At 49.1% G+C, this 26,966-nt stretch overlaps 1 pseudogene; it reads left to right on the forward strand.

The window, feature by feature from the left end:
- Window positions 1-26,966, forward strand: part of LOC136626713 (zinc finger protein 91-like) — a 105,073-nt pseudogene that overhangs the window by 26,134 nt on the left and 51,973 nt on the right.

A 26,966-nucleotide genomic window follows, 5' to 3' on the forward strand; every position in this document is an offset into this window, starting at 1 on the left:
TTCTCTTCTCCCCCTCTCCATGCCAATTCTCTCCCTCTCTCTATGGTTGAGAGTTTGTTCAGTAGGTCTGTGGTGTCCTGCAAGTAGTTAGTTGTGTTTCTCACCAGTGGTTTGAGGTAACCTTCTACCCATCCTGAGATTCCTTCACTGAGGGTTCCCACACCTGAGATAATTGGCCTGCCTGGGTTGCCATCTTTGCATAGTTTTGGAAGTTTTGGTTATCAACCATAGGTTCCCTCCCTGATGGCATCATCCTGGCCCCCAAGGATGTGGAATCCTTACATTTCAGCATCCCCCATGAAGATTGATTGACTGCCTGCCTGCCGAGCACATCTTAACACCAATTGGGTTGCCTCTGAACCCATGTTACAACTCACAAGATTCATCCACACACAGCTATTTCTCCTTTGGCAAAGAGATATTCCTGCAACTCACTAGAACCACCATGGGCAGCAAAATGGCACCGCAATATACCAAACTTTTAATGGCAAAACTGGAGAATGACTTTCTGGCCTCCTGCTCCAGCAAACCACTGGCCTACTTCTGCTATATTGATGACATCATAATCATCTGGACCAACACCAAGCAACAACTAATAAAATTCCACAAAAGATTCCATGCATTCCACCCCACCATAAACCTGATATTCAGCTACTCGTATACCGAAAACAACTTTTTAGATACCATCATAAAAATTTCAAACAACTCAATACCGACATCCCTATATTGGAAACCAATTGATCGGCCCACATACTTCAGATGGGACAGCTTCCACGCTAAACACATCAAAAAGCCGATCGTTTACAGCCAGGCCATCAGATACAACTGGATCTGCTCCAACCCAACAGACAGAGAGAAACATTTATACCATCTTAAAGGTACATTTTTTAAATCAGCGCTAGTCAATTGATGACCAAATCACCAGAGCCACCAGGATACCCAGGAATCAACTACTCCAATACACAGAGAAGGAAGAAAATGACTGTGTACCTCTAGTAGAGACCTACAATCTGCAGCTGGAGGTACTAAGGAAAACTGCAAAGAATCTCCATCATACCCTACACAAGGATGACAGTTTGAAAACCATATTCTAGGACTCTCCGCTTCTGTGTTACAGGCAACCTCCAAGTCTGAGGAACTTGATAATCAGGAGTGCATTGCCCTCTGACAAACAAAATGGAACATATCCCTGTAAAGTAAGGAGCTGTAAGAGCTCACATGTACTGAGCTCACATGTACTGACTGCGGACAGGATACAAATCCCCAGCACACAGCAGGGCTATAAGATCCCGGGGACATTCACATGTTCCACATCTGATGTTGTGTACCTGATCCTGTGTAGTAAATGTCCTATTTGGGCCTTTATGTTGGAAAAACAGGAGAAAACTGAAAGCCAGGATGAGGTCTCATCGCCACACAATTAAACAGAGAAGGACAGAATTACCTGTGGCTGAGTACTTTTCTAGCCACAGTCACAACATAGAAGATATGAGAGATATGATACTAAAGAGTCATTTCAAGTCAGAAAGCCATAGAATTTTGGAATATAAATTTATAACAACTTTTGAAACTCTTCAATAGGGGGTTGAATTCTTAATGAGGAATTATGTGTAGATGGGAAGTATAAGACATCTATAGCACAGATAACACTACTGGCCTGGTGAACCAACCCAACAGTAATTCAGGAACCATAAAACCTTCACTCCCCTATCAGTGTCTATTTAAAAATATTTAGATTTCTGTTGTAGTAATCTTTTAAGTGCAAATCGATCCCATCCATGTCTGTGCCTTTTCATAAGTATATGTGTATAAATTTGCATCCCTCTTCAGATCATTTTCATTTAAGTCTGAAGAAGTGCCCTGTGTTGGTTTCAGAAGCTCGCATAAGCATCATGTATTTTTGTTAGCCATTAACCCATTAGGGCCAAGCACTGTAAATATACGGTGCTTAGTCCCAGGCTTAAAGCCCAGATGTATGTAAAATTACAGTGGGGATTAACCAGGGTTGTCGGCTGTTAGTCTAAGCTGATGAGGAAGGATAAGTGGGTTTTAACCCTTTCTGCCTCCTTCTGTATTTATTACACACTCAATGAGTGTGATGTAATAAAAAAGTGAAAGTGGAATTCTTTCTTTCACTACACGAGCCGGCAGTCAGTGACCACCGGGTGACCTCTGGCACAGCAGAGCTACAAGGTCCCAGAAGACCCTGATAAGTTTTACCAGGGACTAATGTCACTACAGGGGATGTTTCCTCCTGAAACTGGGGCTCCTATGGATGCCCTAGCTACAGTGGGAAGGTATCAAATAAAAAAAAACTGAATGTCCCCCAGAGGTCTTATATGACGTCATCGGGACATAGATAGTAAGAAGAATAATTCCATAAATAAGTAAAGCAAAATTACAGAATAAAACAACAATATATACATAAAGAAAATAATCTAAAGCCGACACCAACCAAAACCATCACCGTATACGCCGTGTCATCCAAAACCATACATAATATATATCAAAATGTCCAAAACAAAATGAGAAACCCGTTCCTATACTTTATTTTAGCGTAAATATGCAAATTAAAAATAATAACTATAAATATAAGAAAAAAATCTTTTTGTTAGCTTTTTACCCCCTAAAAAAAATGGAGAAAAAGTGAAAAACATATTAAACAAATAGCCCTACATGTCACGGGGAAAAAAAACGCTGCAAAAATAATTTTGGTAGCTAAAAGAAAAAGAATAGGGCACTAAAACCACCACAAGGGTAAAATCCCTAAAAAGTGTCTGGTCCTTAAGGGGTTGAAATGTATCATATCTACAGGATTACTTGGTGTCTCTTGCTGGAAGCAGTCACATTTTGCTCTGCTGCTAACGCCGCAGCGAACCTTATTGTTTATTATACACAACGATTATTGCAAAATCCTTTCTAAGAACGCAGATGTGCGATAATCGTTACGTCTAAATGCAAAGCCATCGCACAGTATTAGTTCACGTTTCGTTTGTCGCTCACTTTCAACCTGCATAAACATGACTGCTGCTTCACTCGCTTCCCGCTGCGTCTATCAGGGAATGCTGCCAGTTATCACCGCCGCTCCCGCTATACATCCTATTCCCTCCTGATGACACAGCCTGCATGTAGCGGATGTGCAGTAGATTAGTGAGACAGATATATCCGTTGACCAAGTTTAGTGCAGTGAATAGCGGGCCGCCTGATACCTTTCATCGGATGGCTACAAGTTCAATATCCCGCCAGCTAGTGCTGTATCAGCCAGTTAGGTAACGCACTATAAATGCCAAAGTGATATTGCCATTTAGTGTGGAGCCATATGGTACTACACCAGTGCCTGCTCTGACGGTCTGGGTTTAAATTAACCTCTTCCTACTCATCCATTGTATCTATGAATGGAACTGGGTAGCAAGGAAGTATGCTGTAAATATCATCTGGCATACCCATAGCTTCCCCTGATCTGTCATGATGGTTAAGCCCAGAATTTAACCCTTTCCTCTCCAATTCTTTAATTGTGTATTTGAGAGTAATCAGAGGTGACTGGGGAGAATTGGAGTGTGCTTCATACATCAATTAGCATACTCACACTGTTCACTTACACTGTCCTGATGGTTAAGTTAAGAATTTAACCCCTTCTTTTCCACTTCCTTATTTGTGGATTTGAGCGTAATCAGAGGTGACTGGGGAGGAGTGCAGTGTGCTTTATATTTCATTTAGCGTCCTCACACTCTTCTACTATAAGGCCGCCTGCAGACGGGCGGGTCAGATCCGGCGGTGAGGATTCTCGCCGCGGGACCCGACCCGAGCGCCTGCAGGGACCAGTGCGTACTCACCCACGCCCGCCAGCTCCAGCTCTTTGATGTGCCGCGCTGCCGGCGCATGCGCAGACCGGAGCCGGCGGCGGGTGAGTGACATTTCTGTGTGGGGCTCAGCCCCGCACAGAAATAGAGCATGTCGCGATTTGTTTGCCGCGCGATATTTCGCACGGCCAAATCGCGGCTGTCTGCATAGGATTGCGTTTGGAAATCCCGCCGTGGAATTTCCGCTCGTGTGCAGGGGGCCTTAGTCACCTTCCTCTCTCAAATTGTTAAATTATTTTGGGGATGTGGAGGGGTTTAAGATAATCTCTGCTTCCCTTGGTAGCAGCCATAAATAAAGGGTTAATAAACAGCATGAAGGCTGATTGCAGAGTGCTGGTGATATTGGAGGATAGTTTTGAAATATATATAGGAAATAGAATCACTGTCCACTATCTCATGGATTCTTATCAGTCTGGGAAGCAAAGACAGCAGCTGTCAGACGAATCAAGTAAGGAACGCCCTCCCAAACTAGCGATTCTGCTGTTCTAACAATACAAGGGGTTATGAATACCTATATTGGTTGGGTGGATATGAGGTGCCCTCGATGTCAGTACAATCGCTGTTAATGGGTTTTGAAGTGTAGATTTTGGTTCCAAATCAATGACCAAGTCCACACCTCTTTTGAGATATATGGGTTGAGTCCGTCCAAAATTGATTTTAAGTATAAATAAAAGTTAGTCATTATACATCTCTTTTTTGTAAAAGTTTTGATAATTCAAATTTCCTGCTTCGGTGAATTTTAAATGTAGAATGTGAAGCCCTGAGGGAGAAGTTAGCGATTCTCAGCGATTACTGCTTGTCCAAACATTCTGCACGATCGCAACGACTAGCGGTGGCGTCACCCGCTGTTTAGCCAGTCATGCTGTGTAAATGTTTCATAAGTGTAGGACCCAGAAGGGCACTACAAAACACTGTTAGTAGAGACAGGCACCTCGTACCCGTAGTGGGGTTATTTCTAGTCCCCATTAGGATTAGAGATAATCTGCCTAGCAACGGGGTAATTCATAAATCTACCCAGAAAGCATCTCTGTTTGATTGGCTACCATCATTTTATTGCTTATTGGCCGACCCACCTGTTGTCAAGTAGATTGTTATTTGCTGGAGAAGGGGGTTAATGTGGAGAGAGGAATAAGAGGAGCTCTGTAATTGGCCATTGCGTTGCTAAGGAGATGGAGGGAGCCAACACTGGAGGACAGAGAGGACTTGCGCAGTTAGAGATTGGCAGTAGAAAGGAGTGTCAGGAAAAAAGCAGTTGCAGTTAGGCCTGGCAAACACGGGCATGCACGGATTGTACTGCTGAATCCCTCAGCGGAATTTATGCGTGCCCGCAGAAAAAGACATAAATTAAAAGGCAGGCTCTTACCTCTTCGGATCTGAGCGGATCTCCTTCGTCGCGACCGGATCTTCTTTCTCCAGCACGGTGCGTCCGGTGTATGCGCACTGTCTTTTTTTTTTTAATCCCCTGCTTTCCTGCAGATACCGCAGAATGTTCACAGTGACAGATGCAGGTGTGATGCAGGGACAGCTTCCATTGACCTCAATGTAAGCCGTCCCTGTGGGATCTGCAGGAACATAGAGTATGCTGCGAAAAAAATCACATCCGCATACTAAGAAGCTGCTATGCGGGCGCCCATGTATCCCTATGGGCGGCTTTAATTGGGGATCTTCTGTGCGGGTTCTGCAAATTAAATCTGCTCATGGCAGCCAAGCCTTAGAGAGAGGCAGTCGCAGTTAGAGAAGACGTAATGAGAAGAAGAGCCGTTGTTATTAGTGTGGAGAGAGAGAAGAGCGCAGTCCGGAGCAGTCAGAAGCGCTGTTGGTGAGAGGATAGAAGGCGGAAAGCACCTGAGGGGAAGCAGTCTGAGTCCAGAAGGATTTTTTGCCAGTAACAGTAACTGAGTAACCTATACGGAAGTCAGCGGCCCCCATTACAGCAGCTGGGGAGCCACAGAGGAAATGCGTATGAGCTGATTTATATTTTATACATCAAATAGCTCGAGCCAGGGTCCCCACAGCTCACCATATTCCACTAGGGTGTCTGATTGTATGGCGTGTAGCCTCTCGTATAAGGCGATTTGTGAGAGCCGGTTCTGCACCTCTCTAAATGACAGGGTGGGTTGTTTCCATCTAGCCGCTATATGGATCCTGGTCGCCATGCATATATTTTGGATCAGCTTATGAGCTTGGTGCTTCACTCCGGGAGTGCGATCTCACAGTAAGAACAACGTTGGGGATTTTGGAAATGGGCCTATAAATAACCTATGTAGTAACCCGTGAACCTGGGACCAGAGTCTGGCTACCACCGAGCACCTCCACCATAAATGTACGTGGGATCCCATCTCCGAGCATCCCCTGAAACATAAGGGTGAAACTGAAGGGGAGAATGTATTTATCCTAACTAGTACTAAAGGTGTTCGATGTGGAATCTTGATGGATGTCTCCATTACGTTGACCTGGTGACTGCCTTTAGTAATAGTTTTGCAGCAGTGGTCCCATCTCTCTTCTGACATTAATTTGTAAATCTGATTCCCATTTTCGCATAAACGGGAGCTTTCCTTCTATATTAGGATTATTCAGTAAATTATAGAGCAAGAACAGGGTATATATATTCAGCTATTGAATGACAACTGAGAGCTGCCTCTGATTGGTCCCTGCGCTCAGCCAATCAAAGGCAGCACTCACTTACCCATTCATGAATGGGTGAGTGAGAGCTGCCTCTGATTGGTGAGGGCTGTGACCAATCAGAGGCAGCCCATTCAGCAGGCGGGGATTTTACTGCTGAATACTACACGGAGCAGTTCAGGAGAACTGCCGGCCAGACGCGGCTGAACTCCGTCTGCAGGGAAAAGGTGAGTATACTTTTTTTCTACACATTTTACTTATATTTTTAAGCCCTTCCCGAAAATTCATCCCGCGCTCGCCGGCAGCCCATTGCTTTCAATGGAGCCAGCTGTATTGCCGGCTCCATTGAATTCAATAGGCGAACATCGTTCTCCTCTGCCACAGCTGTGCTACAGTTGTGGCAGAGGATAGCGGGCAGTGCGGGGCGGTTTCACTGAAAACACTGCTAGGTGCAGCTTTTTCAGCGAATCATCAGCCCCAGTCATGCGATTTGCGGATGCGCATCCGTTATGCGATCCGCAAGTTGCGTGAAAAAACGCCCGTGTGACCGAGCCTCACTCAGAAACTAAGATAGTAAAAGTACTAAAATAATTGTTGTTTGGGGAGAGGGAGGGAGAATAGCGTCACCATGGTCACGGAATTAATTAATGAACATGCCACGGATCAACACATGGAAATTCCTCGCAAACAAGAAGAGTGGATCCAGAGCACAGCGGACTTATCCTCGCGGCGCGTGAGAGACTATTTGGGATAGGTTTCAGTATTTTGTATTGTTACTTAAACGTCTTCGGACGATGAAAATTCAATAAAAAATATTTGAATTAAAAAAAAAATAAAAAAAGCAGACTACCGCTCTGATAAGGGCAAGTAAACTCCTCTCAATGAGCTACCTGTCCTACCAGGGGGGCAAGAGAGGAGACCGAACCACAGTGTGAATAACTGAGGGAGGGGAATATACAGCAACCTAACTAAGAGCTGCACAGCAAACTGGGAGGACATGACAGCTCCAAGCATCATGCCCAAATAGAACTGCAATACCCAGCAGAGAGCTGAGGGGGGGGGGGGGGGGGGAGATACAGCCGTCCGTACCTGCTGATAGACCAGAGGAGAAACCATCTAATAAACCTCTCAGAGGAGGAGGAGGACTGAGGGAAATACCAACATGCATCTATATGGGTGCCGACAGCAGCAGGAAACCCCTCACAGAGTGTCACCAGCAACCTGAATGGGAGCCGAGCGACCAGTCAGCCTCCACATCGTGGCCAACAAACCGCAACACCGTCATGGCCAACAAGCTGCAATATATACATTATACAGACATATAGTCCGCCACATGTACATTACACACTCGTCTCCGCTCCTCCGTCTCGCACACGCTCGTCTCCGCTCCTCCGTCTCGCACACGCTCGTCTCCGCTCCTCCGTCTCGCACACGCTCGTCTCCGCTCCTCCGTCTCGCACACGCTCGTCTCCGCTCCTCCGTCTCGCACACGCTCGTCTCCGCTCCTCCGTCTCGCACACGCTCGGGTCCGCTCCTCCGTCTCGCACACGCTCGGCTCCGCTCCTCCGTCTCGCACACGCTCGGCTCCGCTCCTCCGTCTCGCACACGCTCGGCTCCGCTCCTCCGTCTCGCACACGCTCGGCTCCGCTCCTCCGTCTCGCACACGCTCGTCTCAGGTCCTCCGTCTCGCACACGCTCGTCTCAGGTCCTCCGTCTCGCACACGCTCGTCTCAGGTCCTCCGTCTCGCACACGCTCGGCTCCGCTCCTCCGTCTCGCACACGCTCGGCTCCGCTCCTCCGTCTCGCACACGCTCGGCTCCGCTCCTCCGTCTCGCACACGCTCGGCTCCGCTCCTCCGTCTCGCACACGCTCGGCTCCGCTCCTCCGTCTCGCACACGCTCGGCTCCGCTCCTCCGTCTCGCACACGCTCGGCTCCGCTCCTCCGTCTCGCACACGCTCGGCTCCGCTCCTCCGTCTCGCACACGCTCGGCTCCGCTCCTCCGTCTCGCACACGCTCGTCTCCGCTCCTCCGTCTCGCACACGCTCGTCTCCGCTCCTCCGTCTCGCACACGCTCGGCTCCGCTCCTCCGTCTCGCACACGCTCGTCTCAGGTCCTCCGTCTCGCACACGCTCGGGTCCGCTCCTCCGTCTCGCACACGCTCGGGTCCGCTCCTCCGTCTCGCACACGCTCGGGTCCGCTCCTCCGTCTCGCACACGCTCGGGTCCGCTCCTCCGTCTCGCACACGCTCGGGTCCGCTCCTCCGTCTCGCACACGCTCGGGTCCGCTCCTCCGTCTCGCACACGCTCGGGTCCGCTCCTCCGTCTCGCACACGCTCGGGTCCGCTCCTCCGTCTCGCACACGCTCGGGTCCGCTCCTCCGTCTCGCACACGCTCGGGTCCGCTCCTCCGTCTCGCACACGCTCGGGTCCGCTCCTCCGTCTCGCACACGCTCGGGTCCGCTCCTCCGTCTCGCACACGCTCGGGTCCGCTCCTCCGTCTCGCACACGCTCGGGTCCGCTCCTCCGTCTCGCACACGCTCGGGTCCGCTCCTCCGTCTCGCACACGCTCGTCTCTGGTTCTCCGTCTCGCACACGCTCGGGTCCGCTCCTCCGTCTCGCACACGCTCGGGGCCACTCCTCCATTTCACACACGCTCGGGTCCGCTCCTCCGTCTCACACACGCTCATCTCTGGTTCTCCGTCTCGCACACGCTCGGGTCTGCTCCTCCGTCTCGCACACGCTGGTCTCTGGTTCTCCGTCTCGCACACGCTCAGGTCCGCTCCTCCATTTCGCACACGCTCGGCTCTGCTCCTCTGTCTTGCACATGCTTGGCTCTGCTCCTCCGTCTCACACACGCTCGGCTCCGCTCCTCCGTCTCACACATGCTTGGCTCTGCTCCTCCGTCTCACACACGCTCGTCTCTGGTTCTCCGTCTCGCACACGCTCAGGTCCGCTCCTCCATTTCGCACACGCTCGGCTCTGCTCCTCCGTCTCACACACGCTCGGCTCCGCTCCTCCGTCTCACACATGCTTGGCTCTGCTCCTCCGTCTCACACACGCTCGGCTCTCTTCCACCGTCTCACATGCTCGCCTCTGCTCCATTCACTCTCTGCATGCATCCTAATGGGACACATAAACGACAGGTCACACAGCAGAGTCCTGCATCCACTGAGTGGAGAGACCTGGTCATGTGACCCCTTGTCTCCTCCCACACACTGATCACATGACGGTGACATCATCACAGGTCCTGTAAGCACAGAACAACCCCACGGCTCCTGTCCGGCTGCAGATGGAGGTATGTGGGGGTCACAGCTTCCCCTTGTGGAGACACCAGGGAGGTGCAGGAGATTAGCAGCCATGTAACTCTCCTCTGGGGTTTGGGAGGTGCAGCCGCCGTCTCGGCGCTCCAGAATCTTCCGTCTGAAACCAGTAAATCCCCCAGAACTTCTCGGCTCGCAGCTCCCGGCTGGATGTGCTGTTTGTAGCATTTAGCGGGAAGCGCTGGACACGTTTTGGCCGCCCGATCCTTCTTCAGCGGCCGGACTCCAGCAAATCACTAGGGAAGAAATAGCGGATAACATGTTGTATCTTCATAGCGTCATAAATCCCCCTGGTTAACCCCTTCCTGCTCCGGGGCTTATATGTACACGCTGGGTGATGTTCTCAGCCAGCTGGCTTCCCGCAGCAGCAGCAGGGATCGGTGAGAACATCAATGCCAGCAGTTAACCCCTTACATGACGCAATGAATGTTGATCGCGGCATTTGAAAGCCCCCCCATTGGAGAACCATGTAAACGTGGAGGGCGAGTGGGTTGCCATGGCATACGGATGCCACTCAATGGTGTCCGGGTCTGTGATCACTAGGATAATCTATGATGCACTGCAGTACAGAAGTATAGCAGTGTATTATCAGAGCGATCATAACCTCACTGGTTCAATTTCCCTCCAGGGACATAAATATATATGTGTGTATATTAGTTTTGTTATCATCAAACCCTGCGGTAAAAATCCCATTATTTACCGAGTTCTTGTGTTTCTCATCTTTAGGGTACACGCACATCCGTTTTCCGATCGAAAAATTGATGCGAAAATCGGGTTAAAAAGGCGCCCTTACATCTGATTGGGGTGAATTCACGTAGACTTGTTTGTTTATTCGGATGAATAGTCCAAGTGAAAATAAATGTCAGCATGTCCCGTTCTTGTCTGAATCTCAGCTGAGAACAGTACCGGTCACTGTGTGGTGTCCCGCACATCGGATGCACATGGATGGGATGGCCAAGTGCTGAGGATCTCGGGCGCAACTTTTTTGAGTATCTGTGTGCATGTACCCTTAGGCTGTACTTACATCGGCGCCTGCAAGATTGATCTAATAAACTCGGACCGATACTGAACTCACCGATTGCACATCACATTTTCACATGTGTGAATATAGCATGTTCAAATAAAAATAGTAAAACATTCACATATAAACATCACACAGCGCGCCAGTGTGCGGCAACTTTGTTTTCAGTTCCATAGAAAATAATGAGCGATATCACCCAAAAATAGGAAGGTGCTGCGATCTCTCTATCTCAAGCTCTTAGTCCGAGAGAAAAATCGCTCATGTAAAATAACGGCTCTTTTCATGTGTGATTTGTGTTCATCTCGCAACACACAGAAATCGTACTGAAAATCGCCCGTGTGAATACACCCTTATTTATAGCCATCTTTGAATCCCCTATAATCCAGAGATTTGGGGTGGTTTACATTGTCTTCTCTTCTCTCCATTCAGGATCCTCGGCTGATATCTTCTATCTCTGATAATATTCCTGATTGACCCGACAAGGATGGAAAGGAAGAGGGACAAGATGGCGGAGAGTATATTCACCCTCACCCTAGAGATACTCTTCCAGCTTACAGGAGAGGTGAGAGATTCTGGGGATGACGTCACGTTCCATCATTCATATCTATGTCAGTCTCTGGTCACATCTACGGCAGAGGATTTACTGCCGATTCATCATAAATGCTGGGAAAATAATAGAGCCGGTTGTTCTGGTAGAATGACGGAAACCCAACAGATCTACTATAAGGCAATTGGAGGTTGTTGGGGGTCATTATTGTCTGTCATCTAACAGAACCAAAACTCTGATCATTTTGTTCTTCTGCTCCTGAGTAGAACAACGGAGATGGTGAACACAGATCTGAGGAGAATCTTACTAATTGTTGACCATAACTGGAGACATGAGGGACTCTGGGAATGTCTGCAGGGATATTTATGGATGTATCTCTGCATAAACAGGATTACACGGTAGTGAAGAAGACTTCTAGTGATGGCTGTCAGGCCCCGGTGTCTGATGGGTGGGGAAGACCCCTGAGCCCAATCACAGGGCCTCCACCTCACCCCCTGATACTGGAGGAGATCAGTGAGCAGAAGATCCTAGAACTCACCAACAAGATGATTGAGCTTCTGACTGGAGAGGTGATGCTGCTGAGAATGCTGGGACATTATACAGTAACGCTATGGCGGTATAACGTGTCTGAGTGATGACAGTATTATTGTGCTGTCAGGTTCCTATAAGGTGTCAGGACTTCACTGTCTATTTCTCCATGGAGGAGTGGGAGTATTTAGAAGGACACAAGGATCTGTACAAGGACGTCATGATGGAGGACCACCAGCCCCCCCCATCACCAGGTAATAGACAGGACTAAATCCACACGGCCTTTATTATTTGTATGTAGAGAATGAATTCAGTGGCTGTCTGTGTTTTCTGCAGGTAGATCCAGTAAGAGAACAGCAGCGGAGAGATGTCCCCGTCCTCTTCTTCCACAGGATGAGCAGGTAGATGGAGAGAAGGTCTCCTGAAATCTCCCCTCTGGTCTGTAGGACGTCTGGGAAGGTCTTGTATTCAGTCTTATTATATGACTGATACTTGTGTAATGAGAAAGCTGGAGATGGCAGGATTACAGCCGACCGCAGACATAAGATCTCTGCATCTTATCACTATTTTCTGGTTGTGGAGACTTCTGGTTGGAATAAAGAAGCAACTGGTTGGAGTTATACAGGAGACCTGCAGCTATTTGGCCCAGATCACTACTGCTGTCATGTCATTCTGACTCCTCATACTAATTAAAGGGGTTGTCCCGCGCCGAAACGGGTTTTTTTTTTTTTTAACCCCCCCCCCCCCTTCCCGTCCGGCGCGAGACAACCCCGATGCAGGGGTTAGAAAAACAAACCGCTCAGCGCTTACCTGAATCCCGGCGGTCCGGCGTCTTCATACTTACCTGCTGAAGATGGCCGCCGGGGTCTGCTTCCTCCGTGGACCGCAGCTCTTCTGTGCGGTCCATTGCCGATTCCAGCCTCCTGATTGGCTGGAATCGGCACGTGACGGGGCGGAGCTACGCGGAGCCGGCATTCTGCACGAGCGGCTCCATTGAAGAGAGCAGAAGACCCGGACTGCGCAAGCGCGGCTAATTTGGCCATCGGAGGGCGAAAATTAGTCGGCTCCATGGGAACGAGGACGCTAGCAACGGAGCAGGTAAGTGAAAAACTTTTTATAACTTCTGTATGGCTCATAATTAATGCACAATGTACATTACAAAGTGCATTAATATGGCCATACAGAAGTGTATAGACCCACTTGCTGCCGCGGGACAACCCCTTTAATGACCTTTTCTGGCCATGTAAGTAGAGATGAGCGAACGTACTCATCCGAGCTTGATACTCGTTCGAGTATTAGCGTGTTCGAGATGCTCGTTACTCGTAACGAGTACCACGCGATGTTCGGGTTACTTTCACTTTCATCTCTGAGACGTTAGCGCGCTTTTCTGGCCAATTGAAAGACAGGGCAGGCATTACAACTTCCCCCTGCGACGTTCAAGCCCTATACCACCCCCCTGCAGTGAGTGGCTGGCGAGATCAGGTGTCACCCGAGTATAAAAATCGGCCCCTCCCGCGGCTCGCCACAGATGCATTCTGACAGAGATCAGGGATCAGTGCTATCTTGTTGGAGCTGCTATAGGGAGAGCGTTAGGAGTATTTTAGGCTTCAAGAACCCCAACGGTCCTTCTTAGGGCCACATCTAACTGTGTGCAGTACTGTGGAGGCTGCTTTTTGCAGTGTTGCACATTTTTTTTTTTTTTGGTATATCGGCCGTGCAGAGCATTGCGCCCTGCAGTAATACTCCAGGGCTAGAAGTGCTTAGGCAGGGACAGAAGACATATTATTGATTGAATATAGGCAGTGGACCTTTGCAAAAAAATTTGTGGGAAAAATTCTATTTGGCCTGCCTGTGACTGTGCTCAGTGTTCTGGGTCTGTCTGTGCTGGGTGTAGTAGTTCTACAAAATCATACGCAGCCAGCTAAGTGTTACAGCAGGCTTGCGCCAAATTATTTCCTGGCGTTCCGTAAGCGAAGTCAGCCTCCAACCACAGGCCAATAAGCGGCACATTTAATTACAGCGTTCTGTTTCTGCATTACTGGTAATACAGCATGCTGAGGGGTAGGGGTAGGCCTAGAGGATGTGGACGCGGCCGAGGACGTGGAGGCCCAAGTCAGGGTGTGGGCACAGGCCGAACCAGTGCGGTGGCCAGGGGTAGAGGCAGGGCCAGACCGAATAATCCACCAACTGTTTCCCAAAGCGCCCCCTCGCGCCATGCCACCCTGCACAGGTCAAGGTGCTCTACAGTGTGGCAGTTTTTCACAGAGACACCTGACGACCGACGAACAGTGGTGTACAACCTTTGTCGCGCCAAGATCAGCTGGGGAGGCACCACCACCAGCATGCGCAGGCATATGATGGCCAAGCACCCCACAAGGTGGGACGAAGGCCGTTCACCGCCTCCGGTTTGCACCACTGCCTCTCCCCCTGTGCCCCAACCTGCCACTGAGATCCAACCCCCCTCTCAGGGCACAGGCACTACCGTCTCCTGGCCTGCACCCACACCCTCACCTCCGCTGTCCTCGGCCCCATCCAGCAATGTCTCTCAGCGCAGCGTCCAGACGTCGCTAGCGCCACTGTTTGAGCGCGAGCGCAAGTACGCCGCCACGCACCCGCACGCTCAAGCGTTAAATGTGCACATTGCCAAATTGATCAGCCTGGAGATGCTGCCTTATAGGCTTGTGGAAACAGAGGCTTTCAAAAGCATGATGCCGGCGGCGGCCCCGCGCTACTCAGTTCCCAGTCGCCACTACTTTTCCCGATGTGCCGTCCCAGGCCTGCACGACCACGTCTCCCGCAACATTGTACGCGCCCTCACCAACGCGGTTACTGCCAAGGTCCACTTAACTACAGACACGTGGACAAGCACAGGCGGGCAGGGCCACTATATCTCCCTGACGGCACATTGGGTGAATTTAGTGGAGGCTGGGACAGAGTCAGAGCCTGGGACCGCTCACGTCCTACCCACCCCCGAACTGCGTGCCCCAGCTCGGTGGTGGTATCTGCGGCGGTGTATGCTTCCTCCACTAAACCACCCTCCTCCTCCTACGCAACCTCTGTCTCGCAATCAAGATGTGTCAGCAGCAGCACGTCGCCAGCAGTCGGTGTCGCGCAGCATGGCAGCTCAGCAGTGGGCAAGCGTCAGCAGGCCGTGCTGAAGCTACTCAGCTTAGGAGATAAGAGGCACACGGCCCACGAACTGCTGCAGGGTCTGACAGAGCAGACCGACCGCTGGCTTGCGCCGCTGAGCCTTCAACCGGGCATGGTCGTGTGTGACAACGGCCGTAACCTGGTGGCGGCTCTGCAGCTCGGCAGCCTCACGCACGTACCATGCCTGGCCCATGTGTTTAATTTGGTGGTTCAGCGCTTTCTGAAAAGCTACCCCCACTTGTCATACCTGCTCGGAAATGTGCGCCAGCTCTGCGCACATTTCCGCAAGTCCCACACGCACGCTGCCACCCTGCGGACAATGCAACATCGGTTTAATCTGCCAGTGCACCGACTGCTGTGCGACGTGCCCACACAGTGGAACTCTACGCTCCACATGTTGGCCAGGCTCTATGAGCAGCGTAGAGCTATTGCGGAATACCAACTCCAACATGGGCGGCGTAGTGGGAGTCAGCCTCCTCAATTATTTACAGAAGAGTGGGCCTGGTTGGCAGACATCTGCCAGGTCCTTGGAAACTTTGAGGAGTCTACCCAGATGCTGAGCGGGGATGCTGCAATCATTAGCGTCACCATTCCTCTGCTATGCCTCTTGAGAAGTTCCCTGCAAAGCAGAAAGGCAGACGCTTTGGAATCGGAAACGGAGGCGGGGGAAGACAGTATGTCGCTGGATAGTCAGAGCACCCTCATGTCTATATCTCAGCGCGTTGAGGAGGAGGGGGAGGAGCATGAGGAGGAGGGGGAAGAGACAGCTTGGCCCACTGCTGAGGGGACAGATGCTGCTTGCCTGTCATCCTTTCAGCGTGTATGGCCAGAGGAGGAGGGGGAGGAGCATGAGGTGGAGGGGGAAGAGACAGCTTGGCCCACTGCTGAGGGTACAGATGCAGCTTGCCTGTCATCCTTTCAGCGTGTATGGCCAGAGGAGGAGGAGGAGGAGGAGGAGGATCCTGAAAGTGATCTTCCGAGTGAGGACAGCCATGTGTTGCGTACAGGTACCCTGGCACACATGGCTGACTTCATGTTAGGATGCCTTTCTCGTGACCCTCGCGTTACACGCATTCTGGCCACTACGGATTACTGGGTGTACACACTGCTCGACCCACGGTATAAGGAGAGCCTTTCCACTCTCATTACCGAAGAGGAAAGGGGTTCGAGAATGATGCTATACCACAGGGCGCTGGTGGACAAACTGATGGTAAACTTCCCATCCGACAGCGCTGGTGGCCGAAGGCGCATTTCCGCGGCCCAGGTAGCAGGGGAGGCGCAGAGATCAGGCAGCATGTACAGCGCAGGAATGGGAACATTATCCAAGGCCTTTGCCAGCTTTATGGCTCCCCAGCAAGACTGTGTCACCGGTCCCCAGTCAAGGCTGAGTTGGCGGGAGCACTGTAAAAGGATGGTGAGGGAGTACGTAGCCGATCGCACGACCGTCCTCGGTGACGCCTCTGCCCCCTACAACTACTGGGTGTCGAAGCTGGACACGTGGCCTGAACTCGCGCTGTATGCCCTGGAGGTGCTTGCTTGTCCTGCGGCTAGCGTCTTGTCAGAGAGGGTGTTTAGTGTGGCTGGGGGAATCATCACGGATAAGCGTACCCACCTGTCAACCGACAGTGCCGACAGGCTTACACTCATCAAGATGAACAAAGCCTGGATTTCCCCAGACTTCTCTTCTCCACCAGCGGACAGCAGCGATACCTAAACAATACGTAGGCTGCACCCGCGGATGGAAGCATCATTCTCTATCACCATCCAAAACGGGGACCTTTTTGCTTCATCTATCTGTGTATAATATTCCTCCTCCTCCGCCTGCTCCTCCTCCTGAAACCTCACATAATCACGCCGAACGGGCAATTTTTCTTAGGCCCACAAGGCTCAGTCATATAATTTTTCTAAACAATTTTTATACGTTTCAATGCTCATTAAAGCGTTGAAACTTTCACCTCCACCAATTTTTATTTTTACTGGGCTGCCTCCAGGCCTAGTTACCAATTAAGCCACATTAACCAAAGCGATTAATGGGTTTCACCTGCCCTCTGACTGGGGCATGCACTGTGGGCCGAAGCCCACCTGCATTAAACATGACATTATTACCTCAGCTGTGATGGGCAATGCAATGGGATATATTAATGTACCGCCGGTGGCTTCCTGGCACCCACCCATGCCGTGGGTCCACAGGGAGTTGTAACTGCATGTGTCCACTTCTAAAGAACCCCGTTCTGACTGGGGCATGCAGTGTGGGCCGAAGCCCACCTGCATTAAACATGACATTACCTCAGCTGTGATGGGCAATGCAATGGGATATATTTATGTACCGCCGGTGGGTTCCAGGGAGTCACCCATGCCGTGGGTCCACAGGGAGTTGTAACTGCATGTGTCCACTTCTAAAGAACCCTGGTCTGACTGGGGCATGCAGTGTGGGCCGAAGCCCACCTGCATTAAGCACGGCATTACATCAGCTGTGTTGGGCACTGCAATGGGATATATTTATGTACCGCCTGTGGCTTCCTGGCACCCACCCATGCTGTCGGTCCACACGGAGTTGTAACTGCATGTGTCCACTTCTAAAGAACCCCAGTCTGACTGGGGCATGCAGTGTGGGCCGAAGACCACCTGCATTAAGCACGACATTACCTCAGCTGTGATGGGCAATGCAATGGGATATATTAATGTACCGCCGGTAGCTTCCTGGCACCCACCCATGCCGTGGGTCCACAGGGAGTTGTAACTGCATGTGTCCACTTCTAAAGAACCCCGTTCTGACTGGGGCATGCAGTGTGGGCCGAAGCCCACCTGCATTAAACATGACATTACCTCAGCTGTGATGGGCAATGCAATGGGATATATTTATGTACCGCCGGTGGGTTCCAGGGAGTCACCCATGCCGTGGGTCCACAGGGAGTTGTAACTGCATGTGTCCACTTCTAAAGAACCCCGGTCTGACTGGGGCATGCAGTGTGGGCCGAAGCCCACCTGCATTAAGCACGGCATTACATCAGCTGTGTTGGGCACTGCAATGGGATATATTTATGTACCGCCTGTGGCTTCCTGGCACCCACCCATGCTGTCGGTCCACACGGAGTTGTAACTGCATGTGTCCACTTCTAAAGAACCCCAGTCTGACTGGGGCATGCAGTGTGGGCCGAAGACCACCTGCATTAAGCACAACATTACCTCAGCTGTGATGGGCAATGCAATGGGATACATTTATGTACTGCCGGTGGGTTCCAGGGAGCCACCCATGCTGTGGGTGCACACGGAATTCCCATTGCGGAGTTGTACCTGCCTGTGACTATTTATAAAAAACCGCGGTCTGACTGGGGCATGCAGACACCTTGACAGAATGAATAGTGTGTGGCACATAGGTTCCCCATTGCTATGCCCACGTGTGCAGCTCCAGATGGAGGTGGCACAGGATTGGATTTCTCATTGCTTCTGTACAGCATTGTGGACTATCGCCCCGCCCCTTTTAAAGAGGGTCGCTGCCTTGCCGTGCCAACCCTCTACAGTGTGTGCCTGCGGTTCCTCTGGCAGACGCACTTATAAATAGACATGAGGGTGGCGTGGCATGAGGGCAGCTGAAGGCTGGGCAGGGACAGTTTGGTGTGCGCTGTGGACACTGGGTCGTGGGGGGGGGGGGTTGGGCAGCATGTTACCCAGGAGAAGTGGCAGCGGAGTGTCATGCAGGCAGTGATTGTGCTTTGTTGGAGGTAGTGTGGTGCTTAGCTAAGGTATGCATTGCTAATGAGGGCTTTTCAGAAGTAAAAGTTGTTGGGGGGGGGGGGCCACTCTTGCCGCTATTGTGGCTTAATAGTGGGACCTGTGAACTTGAGATATAGCCCAACATGTAGCCCCTCGCCTGCCCTATCTGTTGCTGTGTCGTTCCCATCACTTTCTTGAATTGCCCAGATTTTCACAAACGAAAACCTTAGCGAGCATCGGCGATATACAAAAATGCTCGGGTCGCCCATTGACTTCAATGGGGTTCGTTATTCGAAATGAACCCTCGAGCATCGCGAAAAGTTCGTCTCGAGTAACGAGCACCCGAGCATTTTGGTGCTCGCTCATCTCTACATATAAGACCTTCCACACAACTTCTCCAACCGTGTGATGACTTTTACAATATTTATTTCCCAGCTGGTGAAACTGGAGGAAGATCCGATCCCAATTGATGCTACAGAGACACATGTGAGGGGGGATCAGCCGTGTAAGGAGGGGATCCCTACAGATGACCCTCCAGGTGAGACTGCATGTAGGGAAGAGTCTGTGTTGTCGGGGTTTCAGCTGTATATTCACTTATTCAGCCAAAGACAATCTTCGCATTGTTTTCATTATTCGCTACTCAAAGAATTAAGGGAACATTTAAATCACATGAAGTGTAACACTTTCAGTCCGGCACATGGAGACTCCAAATAGCAGCTTTTTCTTAAATCCATATTAACCCCTTAAGGACGCAGCCCTTTTTTCCATTTTTGTTTTTTCATTCCCTGTTTTGAAAACTCATGACTCTATTATTTTCCCTGACATGTATGTCTGAGGGCTTGCTGTTTGCAGGATGACTCGTAGTTTTCAGTGGTATCATATAATGTACTGAAAAACTTTTTAATAATTGTTAGTGGAGGGAAATGGGAAAAAAATGAAATTCCGTCATCTTTGAGCGCGTCTTGTTTCTACGGCGTAGAATGATTACTATAATGCCAACTTATATCGGTTTTTTGTACTACTTTTATTTTTTCAAAGATATTTATTTTTATATATTATTTTCTGTCATCATCTTCTGACTGCCATAACATTTGTATTTTTCTGTCGACACTATTGTGCAAAACTCATTTTGTGCGAGACGTCCTGGAGTTTCTGTTTTAGAATACATGCGACTTATTGATTGCTTTTTGTTACATTTTTTTCTTGGAGACGGGGCGACCAAAGAAGAGAAATTATATGTATTTTTTCTGCTGACGTTCATTGTACAAGGTAGATAATGCGATACATTGAAAGGTCGGCCTTCAAATATTACTTTTTATTTATTTTAGTAATTTTAAAAACTTATTCTCACAATTTTTTTTTAGTCCCCATAAGGAATATGAACTTGCATTCCTTTTAAAAATCTCCAAGTGGGCAAAGTGGGAAAAGAACCACAGCTGCACCCCTTTGGGGTGGGGGGTCATTTCTGCGGTTTTCATGTTGCAGTAAAAATGATGACTTTATTCTGAGGGTCAGTCCGAGTACAGGGATACTAAATTCATGCAGCTCTTTTATATGTAGTAATGATGAAAAATTAAATACCTTTTTTAGAAAAAATGTCTTTCTAACGCTATATCTTACCCTCATTATTATTTTCATTTTTCCGCTCATAGGACTGTGTGATGGCTCGCTTTTTTAATTTATTTATATATTATTGGTTGACGTGTAGTTTGCATTGGTCCCATTTTGGGGAACATATAACTTTTTGATAGCTTTTCATTCAATTTTTTTCTTGCAGTGATCAAAAATAATGCAATTTCTCCACTGCCTATTTTTTCCTTTCTGACGGAGACCTAAGTAGTGTGGGAAGACGGCTAGGTAGAGTGCGGGGTTTGCGGCAGTCAGAGACGGAGACAAGTATTTAAAGTCCCAGTGCAGGCGTGACCTGCATTTATTTCAGTCCAGAAAATCAAAACAAAGCCAGCCTTAGCTTGAGGCAAGAAAACAACAGGACAGCAATAGGATAATAGGCAGTCCCTGCCTGTACAGGTCACGTTCAGCATGTGCACCATACAGCAGGGCTTTTACCTCCAGCAGGTATCTCAGGCTGCCTGGGTCCAGCAGCCATCCAGTCTCTCCTGTGTCAGTGCACACAGCTATTTATATTCACCTCTTCCTGGCCCAGCCTCAGCATCTGTGCTGATTGACCGTGCACATAACCTGGAGTGGAGGAAGTGGAATAGATGGCCCCCCTACCCACCTGACATCCATTCCAAAAATCCAGGCCCAAAGACTTTTAAAGACAAGACCTCTAGCAACTACTGTCTGGAGATTACATTGCACTCCTGGATTTTCATGTCTCAAACAGCGAGACATGGACTTCCTCCAGCCCCACTAGGCATAATAACGGAACCTAGGGGTGACGTAGCAACCATCCACTATCACGCCCCTCAGTACCTCACATACCCTCCCCCTCTGCTCAAACCCGTAGGGGCGAACATTTTTACTAACCAAGTAGTGGGTTCGGGACAACACATCGGCATTTCCTTGTAGCTTACCAGCCCTGTGCTCTACAACAAATTTAAAGTTTTGTAAAGTAAGGAACCACCTCGTCACCCGAGTGTTTCGCTGTTTGGCCTGACTCATCCAGGTGAGAGGGGAGTGGTCTGTCACCAATCTGAAATGTCGTCCTAGCAGATAATACCGTAGGGACTCTAAAGCCCACTTTATCGCCAGACACTCTCTTTCCACAGTGCTATAATTTCTCTGTGCGGGGGTAAGTTTCCTACTAAGACAGGTGACTGGGTGCTCCTCACCTCTTACCACTTGGGAAAGGACAGCCCCCACACCTACATCAGAACCATCTGTCTGTACTACGAATGTTTTGCTGAAGTCGGGAGTAATTAAGACCGGCTCTCTACACAGTGCTGACTTTATCTTCCGAAATGCCTGCTCGGCCATGGCATTCCACTTGATCATAGTGGAACTTCTTCCCTTTGTTAGCTCTGTCAAGGGCGCTGATATGGTGGCGAAGCTAGGGATGAACCTGCGGTAGCAGCCTACAATCCCTAGAAACGCTCTCACCTGTTTCTTAGTCAATGGTTGGGGCCCGTTTTGGATGGCCTCTACTTTATTAATTTGGGGCTTAATAACTCCTTTTCCTATTATGTACCCCAAATAACGTGCTTCTTCCACTCCCAACGTACACTTCTTGGGGTCTGCCGTTAACCCTGCATTCCTGAGGTAATCAACTACCGCCTGTACTTTTGCCAAGTGACTCTCCCAGTCATTACTAAATATAATGATGTCATCTAAATAGGCGGAGACATACCGACGGTGAGGTCTCAGGATATCCATCATTCTTTGGAAAGTATCTGGGGCCCCATGTAGCCCAAAAGGTAGGCAGACATACTGGAAGAGTCCCTCAGGAGTAGCAAAGGCAGTCTTCTCTTTGGCCTCATCAGTAAGTGGTACCTGTCAATACCCTTTAGTCAAGTCCAAGGTAGAGAAGAAGCTAGCATGTCCTAGCCTTTCTATTAGCTCATCTACTCATGGCATCGGGTAGGAGTCAAACTAAGAGACTTCGTTCAACTTCTTGAAGTCATTGGAAAACCTCAAGGTGCCATCAGGCTTAGGAATCAGGACAATGGGACTAGACCAATCACTTTTTGACACTTCACTGACCCCAAGGTCCAACATCTTTTTTACTTCCTCTAATATAGCCTGTCTACGTGCTTCAGGAATTCTGTAGGGTTTCACCCGGACCCGCATGTAAGGTTCTGTGACAATGTCATGTTTGATCACTGACGTACGTCCCGGTAGTTCCGAAAACACATCCATGTTTCGAAGCACAAACTCCTTTGCCTCCTGTTTCTGCACCCTAGATAGGGACCCTGACATAGCCACTTCAGGAGCTTTGTCCATGGACTTCACAAAAACCTGGCTGCTCGGCGCATTCACAGCTGCCAGAGACTCTTGTTCTTTCCATGATTTAAGCAAATTCACATGGTATACCTGCTCCCGCCTCCTCCTGCCAGGTTGGTACACTTTATAATTGACTTCTCCTATGCGCTCAAGCACCTCATAGGGCCCCTGCCATTTGGCTAAGAACTTGCTCTCTACTGTAGGCACCAAAACTAACACCCTATCTCCCGGGCAAAAGGTTCTGAATTTGGCCGACCTGTTATAGACTCGACTCTGTGCCACTTGTGCCTGTTCCAAGTGTTCCTTCACAATGGGCATGACAGCTGCTATCCTGTCGTGCATTACTGAAATATGTTCTACAACACTTTTGTAGGGGGTGTGTTCACTTTCTCAAGTTTCTTTGACGAGGTCGAGGAGACCACGTGGGTGTCTACCATACAGCAGTTCAAACGAAGAGAAACCTGTGGAGCATTAGGGAACCTCACGTATTGCGAACATCAAGGCTGGCAACAAACAATCCCAATCCTTCCCATCTTGGCTAACCACCCTTTTTAACATACTCTTCAAAGTTTTATTAAACCTTTTGACCAGGCCTTCAGTTTGCAGGTGATATACTGAGGTACGCAGTTGTTTAATCTTTAGAAGCTTACACATCTCTCTCATTACTTTTGACATAAACTGAGTCCCCTGATCGGTAAGGATCTCTTTGGGAATACCAGTGCCGGAGAACATCTGAAACAGCTCTCGGCCTCCATTGTAAGACGTTGAGTTAACCAGCGAACCATACACTAGTGTCACAAGGCTTCCGGAGTCCAGCAAAGCCTGTACCAGAAAGTCCCCAATGTTCACTGAACATACCTGCGACTCATCCCCGGACAGGTTTTTGATGGCTAGCTCTGGCTGATTGCTAGCACGCGGCATGCATAGAGGGAGACCCTCCACTTGGAGCTGCAGTCCATGGGCTCGGAGCCTAGGGGGCAGTGTGCCTCAACATGACCCCATTTGTGACATCGTAGGCTTCCGGGGTCCCGCTCTCGAGCGCCCTGATGTGGGCCAACTGCTGGCTGGCCCCCTGAGCCCCCTCCCTTCTATCACATAGGCCCACATGGTATAGTCTTACCAACTCGACTGGAACCCTTAGCCTCTCTGTCGCGGCCCCGTCTGGTAGATGCTTGTAACAGTTCCTCCGTGGCACAGTACCTCTCAACCAGATTCACGTGGTGGTTGGCGTCAGTCGGCCCAGCCTGTCCCACCCAACGCTGCACCGCAAGGAACGGTGGAAGATATCCAAAACTATCCTCTCTACCATTTGAGCAGGAGTACAGTTCTCTGGCTGAAGCCACCTGGAGACAAGGTGTATTAAGTCATGCATCTGGGACCGCGCTGGTAGGCTCTCCGAGTACCTCCAGGCATGTACAGGATTTCTGCCTTCAGTTTGGTGTAGTTACGGGAGTCCAATTCACTTAGGCCGTCGGCAGCCCTTCTCATTCCGCAATCCTCTCGAAGACTTTAAGGTAGGCTTCCACGTCATCTGCGGCAGTCATCTTCTGCAGCGACGCTTGCACCGTGGCCCTTGTGGTTGGTTGTTTTCCTTGGGCCCCCTGTGAGTGGGTGCTCTGACTTGCAGGCCGTTGTATCATCACCGCCTCTCGCAGGGTCGCAATTTGTTCCATTAGCAGATGATTAGTCTCTTGCTGTACCTGTCTTGCCTCTGCATGGGCGTTTTGTTGCTGTAGACTAACCTGCACCAGCAGTCGGACCAGGTCCTCCATGGCAGCAGTCGTCTTAGGTAGGGCACCAGCGTCTTTTACCCGGGACATAGCATGTTAGCCACAGGGGTCAATTCTTTGCGTATGTCTCTTTAAGACTGCATATTGCTTGCCTGCATCCGAAACACCATGTGTGGGAAGACAGCTCGGTAGAGTGTGAGGTTTGTGGCAGTCAGAGACTGAGACAAGTATTTAAAGTCCCTGTGCAGGCGTGACCTGCGTTTATTTCAGTCCAGAAATTAAAAACAAATCCAGCCTTAGCTTGAGGCAAGAAAACGGTCCAGCAATAGGATAATAGGCAGTCCCTCCTTGTACAGGTCACGTTCAGCAGGTGCACCACACAGCAGGGCTTTTACCTCCAGCAGGTATCTCGGTCTGCCTGGGTCCAGCAGCCATCCAGTCTCTCCTGTGTCAGTGCACACTGCTATTTATATTCACCTCTTTCTGGCCCAGCCTCAGCACCTGTGCTGATTGACCATGCACATAACCTGGAGTAGAGGAAGTGGAATAGATGACCCCCCTACCAACCTGACATCCATTCCAAAAATCCAGGCCCAAAGACTTTTAAAGACAAGACCTCCAGCAACTACTGTCTGGAGATTACATTGCACTCCTGCATTTTCATGTCTCAAACAGCGGGACATGGACTTCCTCCGGCCCCACTAGGCATAATAACGGAACCTAGGGGTGACATAGTGACCATCCACTATCACGCCCCTCAGTACCTCACAGTAGAGATTTATGGATGTAGTGATAACAATTTGTAGATTTTTTTTATTTTACTTTAGATTTTTATAATTCTAATTTAAAAAACGTTATTTCTCGACCATTGCATTGGGAGACACAGCTGAAGACCAGGGGCATAGCTACTGCCACTAAGAGGTGGACACTAAGCAAAAAAGAGTGTTACCTCTTCCTTCCAGCTACACACCTCCTGCACAAACTAGCTAATCAATTTTAGCTTAGAGTCTCAGAGCTCTACTGTCTATGGCGGTTAGGTGAGTATTCACTCCACTGAGGTAAGTATTCTCTCCTCCCTTTCTTTCTTCCCCTTTCTTCTTACCACTGGCACTACAACCATCTTCCTTCACTTCACTTCCAACCCCTCTACCCACCGAGACCTCTCTACCTATACCAAGCCCCCTAGCCTATGCTCCTTGGCGTGGCATATTTCTGGGTGGTATGAAGACTTCCCTATGGGAGACAGTTCAATTTTCTCCTTTTTTGCAGGCCTCCCTACAGCTTGGGAAACCACTGCTGGAGGGAAGCAGAGTCTCATGTGGCTACAGCCCATGGGGATGCTGCAGAACTGCTTCTCCTTTGTCCTTATCCAAGGTGGCACTGATTTTCATCACCCATTCTTGACTAGCCAATATTATTTCTGAAGCTGCTGTTGGTAAGAGTTCTCATTTACCACAAAACAAAGCCAGCCATGTGTGGTTCTGTACAGAAGAAAAGGCTTCAGTTTTGTTTCTTTTGTCGCTCCAGGCCTCGGACCTTGGATAACAAAAAATCCTTGCTTTCCTACAAACCGCGCCCATCCTGGTGTCCCTGGCCACTATACTCCAAGTCCGCCTATACTAAATATTCTGTGTGTATGGCTGTCCCCAACCAAGGCATTCAGAGTGAGCGGATGACTTCTCCTATACAGGGAGACCTAAATCACTCAAGTATCAGACATATCTGTTCGGGAATTCATCTCTTTGAGCTATGCCATATTGTTTTCCGCCCGACCCCGATATTGTTATACTAGCTGATATACCCGGCTTCGCCCGAGGTAATTTGGTACTGGTGTTTATCTGGTGTTTACACGGAAAATCTTATGAAGTCGTCGTTACTTTAGGGATACCAAGGAAAAAAAACTTTTCACCATTTTGCATGGTTCTTTGCGTTACCCAGGAAACACCATGTGGAGGTAACCATGCAACGTTTCCTTTATATAAAATGACATCAGGAAGTGAGACAATTAGATTACATATGTAAAATTTGGACTCTAATTCTTTTGCGCTTAGAATTGAATAATTGCGTTGGGACCCATTAGCTTTTCCTATTTATGACAATCAATGCCCGTGCCAAATTTCAAATTTCTATGACATCGAGAAGTGAGAGAATTAGATTCCGTATGTAAAATTTGGACGCTAACTCTTTTGCGCTTAGAATTAAAGAATCGAGTTGGTACCTATTAAATTTTCCTATGTATGACATAATCAATGCTCGTGCCAAATTTCAAGTTTCTATGACATTGGGAAGTGAGAGAATTAGATTCCGTACGTAAAATTTGGACGTCAGTTCTTTTGAGCTAGAATTAAATAATTGAGTTGGAACTTATTAACTTTTTCTATATATGACATAATCAATGCTTGTGCCAAATTTCACGTTTCTATGACATCATAAAGTGAGAGAATTAGATTCCGTACGTAAAATTTGGACGCTAATTCTTTAGCATTTAGAATTGAATAATCGAGCTGGGACCCATTAGCTTTTCCTAGTTATGACATAATCAATGCTCGTGCCAAATTTCAAATTTCTATGA

The sequence above is a fragment of the Eleutherodactylus coqui genome, chromosome 4 (genome assembly GCF_035609145.1).
Source record: "Eleutherodactylus coqui strain aEleCoq1 chromosome 4, aEleCoq1.hap1, whole genome shotgun sequence".
Classification (NCBI taxonomy): Eukaryota; Metazoa; Chordata; class Amphibia; order Anura; family Eleutherodactylidae; genus Eleutherodactylus; species Eleutherodactylus coqui.